Source organism: Chinchilla lanigera, unplaced genomic scaffold, assembly GCF_000276665.1.
Source record: "Chinchilla lanigera isolate Chin_1 unplaced genomic scaffold, ChiLan1.0 scaffold00009, whole genome shotgun sequence".
NCBI classification, from domain to species: Eukaryota; Metazoa; Chordata; class Mammalia; order Rodentia; family Chinchillidae; genus Chinchilla; species Chinchilla lanigera.
This window is the reverse complement of record NW_004955410.1, coordinates 27,441,875-27,455,044: the sequence shown is the minus strand read 5'-3', so window position 1 is coordinate 27,455,044 and position 13,170 is coordinate 27,441,875.

Sequence of the window (13,170 nt, the reverse complement as noted above, 5' to 3'; positions counted from 1 at the left end):
GAAAGAAACTCATGGTCCCTGTGTGGCCTCTACAGGGACATTACATTATCTATTTACAACATTTCTCTCAAACATCATAATGATGATGTAAGAAAATTCTCTTGTCCCTACCACCACCCTTGGGTCAGCCTAAGCCACTGAATCAACCATTTCTTCTTTTGTAGGGTAGAAGGACAAGTAGGTGCTAGAGACTGAATCCAGCACCCAGAACCCAGCCAAGCAAGTGCTCTACCATCCACCTACATCATCAGCCCTTTAAAAATTTCATTTTGAGAGAGGGTCTCTCTAACTTGTCCAGGCTGGCCTTGAACTTGTGATCCTTGTGCCTCAACCTCCTGAGTAGCTGAGATTATAGTAATTCTGTGTTATGTCCAGTTTGAAATCAGTAATTCCATCACCATAGACATGATCTGAGCTTCAAAGTGTAGTCTTTTTAAGTCCTGTGGACTGAGCATTCAGTATATTAAAAAAAAACATAGGAAGAATTTAACATTCAATTTTGATGTTGTCACCAAGAGGGAAATACTTAAACTTTGTACATTTCAGGGCAGTTACAAATGCCTTTGTCTAGCTACAAAGTGCCTTAATTTTCCTTTTGATCAATTCAAGATTCCAATTTAATTTTCAGTCAGCCAGAGAATTCCCCGAAGTCTCAGTGTTAGGGTTTAGTTTATTTTAAAACAACAGCTATAGTCTTATCCTTTAATATTATCAATGACAGAGCTGTCTGTGTTTTCCTTTTTGTGATGGTCATTAGGATGCTCATGTTCAAATTTATAGCCTAATGCTGGTAGCAACATAAGGGATGTTACATTTTATATATAAATTTACCCTTAGTGATATTGTACCTTGTCTATCTTTATCCCAGTCCTTCACTCATTTTCTTCCCACTTACTTTCATCTTTACCTGTCATATCATTTGCAATTACATCAATCCCCACACCATAGTAACAACAAAATTTAAACTTTTTCCTATGGCCCCCAAAACCCAACAGTTCTCCCATTTTGACCTCTCTAGGTGCATCTTCCACCATTCTCCCTCTTGTTCCTGTGGGCCTCCCTACTCTTCCTTACACTCACCAAGCATTATTCTATCTCTGGGCCTTTGCACATGCTATACCCCCTTGCTGCAATGCATTTCCCTCCTATGATTCATTTTCTCTTTCGTTCAGTCCCTGCTCTAATGCCAACTGACCAGAGAGCCCCATTGCTGTCCACTCTGTGTCTAAGTCAGTGTTCTCTATCTCTATTACTTTCCCCCGCATCCCTACCTTATTAATTTACTTCTCTTAAAATTTTTCTCATGATCTAACATTTAAAAATGTTCTATGCAGGGAAGCCTAGAGGAGTAGTTATGAGCACAGAGCCAGGGGCTGGACAGGGCTCCCAAGCCTGCCTTATTGCTTAACCACTGCATGATCTTAGGCAAATTATTTCATCTCTCTCTGTCTCTGTTTCTTCATCTAAAAATGAAAAAAAAAAAAACATTAAAGAATGAATGTGGTCTAGGTAGTCCACTTGTAAATAAATAAATGAATTAAATAATTGCTGCTTGACCTGTCCTAATATATCACTACACTCTTAGCTTCAAGAAGAGAGCCTGAAATATAGTAGGCTCTTATGTGCCTGTTAAATAAATTATCTTCTGATGGAAGGTAGGGGCATTGAGTGTTTCCAGGGAGAAAGTGAAGCCCTCTTGTTTAAATGCTGCTATGTGCCAGGCTCTGAATTCAGCCCTGGGAACATGGAGACTAAAGACTTGTTCTTTAGGGAAAAGGGAACACTTACGTTAGAGTGATGAGAGCATTGGTGGAGGTGAGTTTGGGAAGCACAGAGAGGAAACACCAGTAACTGTGACCCTCGTGCTGAATCTGGGGGTGCAGTGGAGTAGCCTGAGTGAAGCGAGGCATTCTGGCAAAAGTGTGTGCATCTGAATTTTCACGGCATGTCTCAAGGAATGAAGGCAGTGCAGCATGCCAGGTGCAGGAGCGTGTGAGAGGAAATGGCCAACTCAGTGTGATGCAGGACTTGTGGGCATGAGCGCATTCTGTAGAGCAAAGCTGAGATTCTCTGCCTTGTTCTCCCAGGCTCTGTAAAAGTAGCCTGAGCCCCACCGGAGTGTGGAAGATGCCTCCTTGTCTTAGGAGCTGTCCTGACTCATTGGTCTCAAAGCTGCCCACACTGGCTGGGGGTTTAGCTCAGCAGTTCAGAGCCTGCCTGGCAAGTGCAAGGTCGTGAGTTTGATTCCTGGTACTGGAAAAAAAAAAAGCTGCCCACAAAGATGTGAGACTGATACCTGAGGAGGCCACTAGATTCCTCAGACAGAAGCTGGATGATCACTGAGACACTCACACATGGCCAAATATCCGCAGGCAAACTTGCATGAAGTCTTCCAGTGCTTGAGAACAGGGCTGGAGAGAAGGTAAGAATGGTGGCAAGAGTGAAGGGCAATCCCCTTCTTTTAAAACACAGCCTGACATGCTCCTCCCTCCCTCCAAGTTACTTCTCTCATCATGGCCAGTGGACTACAACACTGGTCTGAGCTTTCCACCCATCTCTGTTTCTGTGCCTTTTGCCATGAGACTTGAGGAAGAGCCTTTTTCTGGGTTGGCCACATGCTTCACTCTGGCCAACAGAATGTAGTAGTAATGCTGGCCTGGGATTCTGGTCTAGCCCCTGGGTGTACACTTCCTTTTGCCACCTGACCCCCCAGCTGAACAGTCCTGGCTGGCCTGCAGGGAAGATCAGGACAAAGTAGAAGATGGCAGTGCCCTTTCAGTTGGGGCCATTCTAAACCAGAAACCTGCTGGCCAGCCCTCAGAAGCCTGAGCAAATCCTGCTGAGCTCTGCCAAGCTGCCACACCAGCAGAAACACTAGTCCAATGCCTAAGTGTGGGAAAGGTCATAAGTGGTTGCTGATCATAAGTGGTTGCTGAGCATTTTAGAAGATTTTCTATGAAGAAAACTAACTAAAATACTTACTAAGGCTTTTTTCTTTTCCTTTGTTTTTGTCCGTTTTCCCCAAAAGGATTAAGGAAGCACAGTCCTAGTGGATGAATTAGGGAGGCTTGAGTCACCATTTGGGGCCTCTTTCTCTTTGCCCTTTCATCCTAGGATGTCAAGTTTCTATTTATGTGAGTATTAAGTACCCCGAAGAGACACCATTTAGGCTGTGTGATGTGTTTTCCATTCTGATGAACCATTTTCCCTTACCCACAGCGTGACTCCTCTCTGCTCCCAGGGCTGAAGGTCATTGCTAATTGGCATGGCTGCTCAAATCATCTCTGGGCATCGCCTCATAGAAAAATCCTTGCAAAACGGAAAACCTGAGGGGAAGAGCAGAATTCTGATAGTGGGCTGGAGATAATTTCACTGGCTCACCGTGGGCCTTGTTTGTCGGTGATAAAATAAAGGATGGGAGCTCAGAAACCAAATTGGCTTCAGAGTTGATGTGTGGCCGAATTGTCTTGATGAGGAGGCTGGGAGCTGTAAAGCAAGCTTGCCCTTTAATGGGTGCTTTGTGCATGTCTGGCTTCTTGTCCAGAGATTGGGCAAAATCTATTAGTGAGATCGGCACTATTTGCTGGTCATACCGCAGCCATCTGGGAGACGACTTGCCCATTTCTTTTCTAATCCCTTAATTGGAACTGCTGACTGACTCCTAGGTACCTGAGTGGCTTAAAACGGGGATGATAAGAGCTCTGGTATCAAAGCATTTTATAGGGCAGCAGGAGACGTCATTCACGCTGTCTGCAGATCCATTTGGATGGATGTGGACATCTGCCAGGAGCAGCTGGCCTGGAAAGTGGCTGTGCAGAGACTACTGATTGGCAGTGACCTCTCACTGCTCTTCAGCAGCAGAATTCTGCTGAGTCTGGTGGGCCAGCACTGCATATATTTCAGTTAGGGCAGAGCAGAGACTCATTTTCTGAGCCTTCCTTATCATATCAGGGAACACAGACAGGCAAGAAGTTTTCTAAAAGAGACTTCTAGGCTGTAGTTGTCAATGGCAGAAGGGGGCTATCTTCAAATTTGACATGAAAAAAATTCAGACATGGTTGGTTGGCTCCAATTAATCTCCCACATGGGTCTACCAATGACTGAAGGGGTTATGGACCATCCTTTTGGTTAATGGTTTGGTAACTGAAGTCTGCATTCTCAAAACCTGTCATTTTATTTAGTCATTTCCTGGTAAGGCCAACGCTACTGCTGTTTATAGCTTACCGGGCTGGTCAGTCTCCAAAGGAGACTTTATCAGTGTGAGAGGAGTTGGGGAATCTCTTAAGCGGAAGCCAGGTTTTCTCTTGCAATTTTTTTTTTTTTTTTTTTGCATTTCACAGGGTAAGTCCCTTCTAAACAAGACATTCAATTCAAATTATCAACCTTTTATTGGGCACTTACTATGTGCTGGGACAGTTAGGTATGGGAGGGCAAGAATTAATACAGCCTGGCCTGCTTTCATGTTGCTCAAGAAGTGTCAGGCTCCTGCCTGGACTCTTCCTTCTCTCCCTGCACCAAGCTTAGCCTCTACCTTCTCCATGTATTCCCTAGGTGCTAACGTTACTGGGAGGTTATGGGTAGATTTTTTCTTCCCTCAGATATGTGATGGGAGATATTTTTCTCCTACAAACTGTGAAAATGAAGCATATATTTTGTTGTTTTTATGCTATAACATCTCAAAATGGACCTAAAAATTATAGGATAAAAATGAAAAGGACACAGGGAAAATACAAGCAGGAAGAAATATCCAAAACGTGTGCCATAGCCCCTATATGTTTGATTGGGGAGCATGCATTAGGCTTAGAGCATCTTTGATCTCTAATGTAAGGAATAAAAACATGGACAGGCATTGGATCCATGTTATTCTTAGGACAGAAGCAATCATTTACTTTGAGGAAATACCTATTTTTGAATGGAGAGAAATTATTTTCATACATTTATAGAGAGTGGTATAACTTATTGGGTTCTCTTTGAATTTCAAGGATAGATAAGGAGTTTTTTTCAGGCCAGTTGTCTCATTCATTTATTGACAGTAATTTTCCCATGGAGAAAGCCAATATTGGGACTACTACACTTTCAACATTCATTATTTTAAATACCAGACTAAAGAAGATCTCAAATCAACACCAAGAAGGAGATGCACTGTTTAACTTGCACCACATGAGCTAGGTGTAAGTTGGACACCTAGCTATTGGTAACACTGTGAAATGACATCTTTGTCTCTGCTTAATTTCCCCTCTTCATTTCAAGTGTGAAGTGTAGGCCTTTAGGTTTGGGGCAAGATGGCGTGAACTCACACTTTACCATTTTTCCTCTCTAACCACAACTAAACACAGTAATTTTGGGACAGCTCTGAAAGAAGGGAAAAAGCATAGGAGTATCAGAGCTGAAAGAACAAAATATAGAGTTCCCTGGGTTTTCTGTCTCCAGTACATCCTGGAGTAGATGACAGAAGGGACTGCAAACTAGTAGACACAGACAAAAAAAAAAAAAAAAAAAAGAAAAGAAACAAGGAAAGCCTGTGTTTTCTAGCCAAAGCACTGAGAAAGGGGTCTGAGTGATAGCTTAATAGGGAGACTCAGGTTCCAAGGCCCCTATTTCCTAAGTGGCCCTTATTGAGCAGGGTGCCCTGGGGCTTTCTTCTCAAAGCAGTCTTTTGTTTTCAAACCTATGAGCCTGTGAAGGGTAGGGATTTGCAGATTCTCAGGATGTCTTTGAAGCATCCTTCATATTGTCTTGATGCAATGGACTTGGCTTCTTTTCAATGCTAATCTTGTTAGCAATCAAGGTCTCCTCTACTTTAACTTTAAAAGTGCTATCTCGAGGGCTGGGGATTTAGCTCAGTGGCACAGCACCTGCCTGGCAAGCACAAGGTCGTGAATTCAATTCCCAGTTCCGGGGGGGGGGAGAAAAAAAAGTGCTATCTTTCTGGCAAAACTGAAAACTTTAGGTTTTTGTTCCAGTTTCTCAGTGGAAATCTTTCTAAAAGCAGTACACATTACCCATGTTTCACCCTGACTGTTGGGCTGCCTTGAAATTTTCTCCATCAGATTAGTTAGTATGCCAGCGTTAATTTCAATCTCCCGCAAAGTCTCAAGACATAAACAAAATGTAGACAAATTTTCTGCCACAGCACAATGCACATGGTCTCGGTACCAATTGCCAGTGGAGTCCTGGTTCCCGTCTGAAACCTCCTGAACCTGACCTTTCTTGTCTACATTTGTCACAGCATTCTGATCTTCTGAGCTCTAACTAGAATCTCAACCAAGGTTGGCCTATTCTATGGATATGTTAGATGGCATTTCCAAACCTATCCACGCTCCTCCCACAAACCAGTTCCAAAGGCTTCTGAACCACATGGTCAGATATTAACAATAACAATGTCACTCCTGGTACTAAAATCTATTTAGCAACTTTCTTGTCACTGAGACACAATACCCAACACCTCACTTTAAGTGAAGAGAGTTTTCTTTGGGCTTATGTTTTTAATCCATAATTGACTGGCCCTAAGGAGAAAGTACAAGGTGAAAGGGTCTGGGTGGAGGAAGAAGTGAGAGATGGTAAGAACAAGAGAGGGAAGGAAATATGTCTTTCAAGCTCATGCCTCCAATGACTCATATTGAACCAGGCCCCATTTCTAATAATAAGTCAACTGTAGTGCCCCCATAATTCAATCAATTTCAAAAGCTCCTTCTACAAGTGCATGAGACTTTTGAGAGACATTCTTGAGCCAAACCATAACAACTCACTAGATGAAAAACTAGTAAAGATGGAGATAAAATGAACAACCAACCAACAGGCTACAAAAATAACAGGTTATGAAGCAGCAGGTTATGAAACAACAACAGGCTATGAGATCCTCTCAGACTGTTCCTGGATTGACTGAACAGGAAGTTTTTGCTCAACTGGTCATTTCACTCAACACCTTACTTCTCAGATGTTGGTGTCCAATGGGTTTTTGTTCCAACCAAAAATTCTACTTTGAAGAATAAGTACCAAATGCAAGAGAGCATGTTTGATTTGTACAAGAAATGTATCAACCTAGAATCACAACCAAATGACCATTCATTCATTCATTCATTCATTCATTCAGATCCTATGCTCTGGACACTATTCTAGGTTCTGGGGATAGAGTGAACAAAATAAAGTTTCTGATTTGTAGTTCTACCTGGTATAGAAAGCATAAAATATTGGACAACAAGTCTTTCCCCTAACAGCCTACAATCTAATGGGAATATAACTTTCTAGCCAAAGAAATACAGAACTGAAAATGCAGTATCAGTTGGGAACCCATGGAGAGCTTAGACAATACACAATAGATCCGAGGAAAAGATAGTGTTTGGGGAGAGGGGAAATTTCTGAAGAGACTGAGTTGAGGTTTGGAGGAAGAGAATAGGTAGATTATAATGATGAAGAGAAAGGATTGGCATAAGAAATGTAAGATGCGGGGACAAGAAAATACACAGCTGGGGCCACTGGACCCTGTGAGCAGGTGACTGATATGCTTTTCTCAGATCTTTGAAGAAGTAAGTAGTAGAAGACAACTATAAATAACAACTATGGCTGATGCCTATTTTATGCCAGGGGCTTGACATATTCTTTTATTTATTGTCTTAATACTGAAATATATAAACAGATATTCTCATTTTATAAAAAAAGAAATTTAGGTCCAAGAAATTAAGCAACTTATCCAAGACTAAAAAACAATGATCAGTAAGCCTGAGATCTGAACCTGTTTAGTAAATTTGTTCTGTCCCAGTACCATTTTTGATTCAGCTATATATTTAATAACTTCTCTCTTTCTAATTAATTTCTTTTTTTTAATCTCACTTTATACTTGCAATTCTTAGTCCTGCCATCATTTAAATTGCAGTTAGCTGGGTGGTTTCCAAGTATGGGTACTTCTTTTCTGCTGAGTTTGCTTCAGTAACATACACACATCATCGTGAGCATATTAGCATATTTTACCAGGACATTCCTCCTTAGAAATAAAAATACAGTACTCCCAGAGATTTAGCCAAAGCATTTTCTGTCTCCTCCATACAAGAGTACTAACTAAAGCATTGGATGGAAGTAACGCAAGAACAAGGGATCAAAGATGTTTCTGAATTTTTGAAGTTAATTGGTGAGGAGAATGCTGGGATCATTATCAGATATAAATGATGGTTTAGACTAAGGAGAATGAGTTTGACTTGGATGGGTTGAATCTGAAAGAGGGGTAAGACATCAAAGCAATACTGTGCTAGTTAATAACACTGATAAGGTATATCACTACAGCATAAACCTCATAAGAAAAAGACATCATGATTCATGGTTGGATTCCATCAGTCAAATTTGGTGGCTGGTGTAACTAGAATTCTGAGATTGTAGAATGACATAGAAAGGAGATTTACCAGAAAAAAGGAGGTTAATTCATCACATAGCTAATTCCAGAAGGATTGTTGGATTTTACTGTGTACTTTCTGCATTTACTTTTTGTTACTGTGGCAGAATATTTCTGTCTGACATAGAATTTACCATTTTAACCAGTTTTAAATGTGTAGTTCAGAGGCATTGAATACATTCATAATGCTGTGTCACCACTACCTCCCTCCCTCTCCAGAACTTTTCATCATCACAAACAGAGACTTAGTACCCATTAAACAATAACTTCCAATTATGCTCTTTTATTAGCACCTGGTAATCATTATTTTCATGTAAGTGGAATCTTTGTCCTTTTTCTCTGGCTTGTTTCATTTAGCATAAATGTCATAAAGATTCATCTACGCTATATAGCACGTATGAAAAATTCCTTCATTTTTAAGGCTGAACAGTATTTCATTATTGAATATAGAATTATGTTCACTCCCTCATTCCTTGATAGGTCTTTGGGTTGTTTCTGCCTTTTGGCTGTTGTGCTGTAATGAATGTGAATGTGTAAAAACCTGTCTGAGTCCCTGCCGTTAAGTCTTTTAACTAAAGATCCAGGAAGCTACTGCTAATTTAAAAGAGAAATCTCGCTTGCACACATAGAAGTATGTTCCTCTCATGGGAAGCATAGAAGACCTGAATTCTAGCCCAGTTTTTGCAAAATAGGCTAAGTGACCTTGAACTTAGCACTACATTCCTCTGCAGCAGACAATCTCTAAGGTTCCTTAAACTCTAATCCTCACCAAATGTAAAGCAAAGATCTTGGGAAAACACCATTCAAGTCATCTAATGATGGATGGAATTTGAGGGCAGAAGAGTCAGTAGGTGAACAGGTTTCTTATTCTCTCAGCACTCTGCACAAAGGTGGGGTGGATGCACTACCAGGGCATGCTCCAGAATAGAGACCATGCTTTCTGTTGTTTTTCTTTTTAACAGGTTGAATATTAGATTGTCTTTGCTCAGGAGATTTTGGGCTATACACTAGTCCATGCTTGAGTATTCAGAGGAGTGCTGGGAAATATTTGCAGATCTTGTTTCCTCCTATTCCGTGAACATAAAATTGGCTGTCCAGCCTCTCCAGGTGAAGGGAAGGGAGATCACATCTGGGCGTTGCCATGCAACCCAGAGAAATTCCTGAGTCATTCTTTGAATGACCCCATTTCCACTGTTCTGCATTTGTACTTCAGATACAAAATTAAAGCCTTCTTTCTTAGGCAAATGCAAAATAAAGTAATGGGACCATCAAACAACAGGGTATATCACAGCGGGAGACATGAAATTAAAGGACCTTGTGATAACCCTAATATCATAGTGCAAAAACGACAGTCACAGTCTAACATGTGGGGGCAGACTGTAGGCACCCCACGCCATTAAGAAGCACTCCCATAACGTCTAATATATGGAAAAATCTTGAGAACTTGTTCCCAGAGGGTCCTCATCACTGTGCCCTGAGAGCACGTTTTGCCTTCAATCCCTCCCCCACCCATATATAATCTTTATACCTTCTTATCTCCCCCAGATAAAGGAAGACTATAACTGAACATCCTCGGCTTGTCACACAACTGGCTAAAGTGTTGGCTCAGGCACGTATTCTTCCAGTCTAATCTACTATTGGGTCCCGGAAAAATCAATTTCTTAGGTAATAAAATTAATTCTAAGCAAGGAGATGAGTCTGCACTATCTGTAACACAACTGTGCCAAAGGTATTTCAAAAAATCTACAAAGAGATGATAAACTATCTACTCGTTACAGGTTAATAAACTGATAGTATAAGACATTTATTCATTTTCATATAAATGTAGTGACTTCCTGTTATCATGATTTATTCCTCAAATTTAGTCTTATGTGCCCAAATTGAGAAGTTACAACATAAAAGGTTTATCTTTATAGCTGTCACTGGTGTCATATTTATATACGTGATACTTCACCAACACTTTAACAATACAAATTGAATAACTTTAAAGACTATATGTTTCCCTCTAGTACCAGTGTACATTCATTTATATTATAACCTCATTTCAGTAAAAGATTGGCTGCAACAGGGTTGACTCCAAATGGATTCAATCATTTCCCCCCCTTTTACTTGAAACATACAACGTATTACCTTAATTGTTTTCTTATTACTATAAAAATAGCTATAATATTAAAAGCTAGTGAATGATTGAACATGCGCACAATGAACTGGTAGTTTGAGAGCTAACTTTTTACTATCATTAAAGTGTTATTCACATTTAATACTTTTCTGTATTTTTTTGAATAAGTCCCTATATCTAATGATATCGTTAGCTAATGTTCCACAATCAGATAGACTTGGATTTGAAAGATGTGTGGACTACTGAAAGCCATCTAAACTTCTGAGATTCAGCATCTTCATCCAGTCATGGAGATAATAGGATTTCCCTTGTGCATGTGGTATAAGGACCCATGAAATAGTGTATGAGAGCGTTAGTGGTTAGCATGCCTGCCAGACGCTAGGTACTGAAACACTATCAGTCAGTACTATAATTATTATTACTTAAAAAGTTGAGCAAAAGGATTCTAAGTCAATTTGTACATGTTTCTTCACATAACCCTCTTTATAAAAAAAAATTGGGTAACATAATATTTATTGGATGGAAGAATCCTGGGAATTTCACCTTTTATAATACTCAGCTAAACTCAAAGAACATGTTAGAAGCTAAATAATTTGACCGCATAAAATTAGAGAGTACGATAATGATTACGAGAGTCTGGGAGAGGGAAAGAGGAAAAGGAAGTAGAGAGAGACAGTTAAGTACAAGAATACAGTTACATAGGAGAAATAAATTCTAAGTTACAATAATTCATTTTACATTTCAAAATAGCTAGAAGAAGGATTTTGGCAAGTTTCCAGCACATGCCAATGTTTGGAATGATGGATGTGTTAAACTACAACAATCTTGTTATTACTTATGGTATATATGCATAGAAATATTGCATTAACTCCAAAAATATGTACAACTTTGTGTTGATTAAAAATAAAACAGGAAATTAAAAAGAAAGAATTGAAGTCTGTGGAAGTTGCTTTCATATAGTACATTCAGTCTGTGTGCAAATGTAAATATTTATTAAAGTAGACGTGGACAGTCTAGGTTAGCAACTTTATAAAGAAAAAAAGAGGAAAAGGAAATTTAGACTCTTGGTCATGATCACAAAATGAGTGGTGTAATTGAGACCGGAGTTGGGGTCTTTTGATTCAAGGTCAATATCTTTCAAATCAATTTTTGAAGCATTATTGAATTAAGCCCTTGGTACTCATTTAACATAAATTCTGTGGTTTCTTCCTACTTCTTGATTTTACATAAAATATTAGGATCTGGGTATATGATAGAGAAAACTCCCAAAACTCCCTTAAAACTGTTCTGTTATATATGTTAGTATATGCTATACGTTATCATCTGTTGGCTGCATTTCTATACTGTACAAAATTATTATATATCTTTTTGAATTTCCAGTAAAAATTAAATATTCTAGTTTCGATAACACTAAATTGCTTCTATTTTCTGCTACAGCTGAAGGAGCAGGAAAAGCATACAGCTAGAAGCAAAACAGACGGATATATTCTGGTTCTTCATTTTATCCAGTGAATTCAGATAAAAGTGGTTACTAATTCCTAATAAGTTAAACATTGTGTTAGTTTACTTTCAGTTTTTAATCCCTGTAGTTGACACTGGATTTCTCTGTTGATCCTGTTTATTGCCATCCATGGAGCCAGATTACGTGGGATAATATAATGGAAAACCTTGTCAAATATGCTGTGCCACTGAACGATGCATATCCAGTCTGTTCAGAGTTGAGGAAGTGTTCTTGAGGTGTCAGTGATTCTCACCATCATGTAGCTCCTTCATATTTTGCAGCTGATAAAGGACTGATCCCTTGGATATTGTTTATGTCAGTCTTGCCTTTCATCCTGAGAAAAATGGGTCTTTCTAGAGAAAGCTAAAAAGTAAGAAAAGTATTCTGAAGAAGAAAAGTATCCCTACTCCTGAATCTAATTGCTAAGTATCAGCACATCTAAAGTTGGACCCACCTGGTACAATCAAATCTCAAGCAGCAAATGCAGCACCCTTGAAAGTTTTAGAGAGACTGGGCAAACCATGCAATCTCCGTTGCCTTTCAATTTTGATATTTAGTGAGCATAACTAGTGATATCTACCCTAGCTCTTAGGATTCAGATATGATCATATATGCAAAGTACACAGAAAGAAGCTGTTATTATTTTTAATTTTATTTTAAAAAGAAAAAAACAAAAACAACAAACACAAACAGAAAGTCAAAGACAAAACAACAAAAATACTTATTATTATTGGTGGTGGTATTGATAACAATGAGAGGCAATAAATTAAAATCAGAAAATAAGGGAAAATTCTCAGTCCAGAAAATGAAATTAAGTTCTCAGAGACGTTCAAAAGTTCTACGTTCAAAATGCTGGGAAGAAGAGAAGGAAAGATTGATGAGAAACCAGAGTGCTATTGCTACCATCTTTGTCAAGATCTTTGGGAAAGATCTTATTGAGAAGAAAGTTTGAGTTATCTTTTCAAGACTGGAGTATAACAGGAAAACATGCTGCATGTTCTTCCAACAAAAAGACACTCAAATGCATCACTGGGCCTCTCTTTACATCCTTGGTGATTATTCTGTAATATAAGGCCATTATGGAATGACATGACCACCATAACTCAATGACTAGTTATGCCTTTAGCCCTTTGGGGTCTTAGATTTAATGTGGATTATATCATTGTA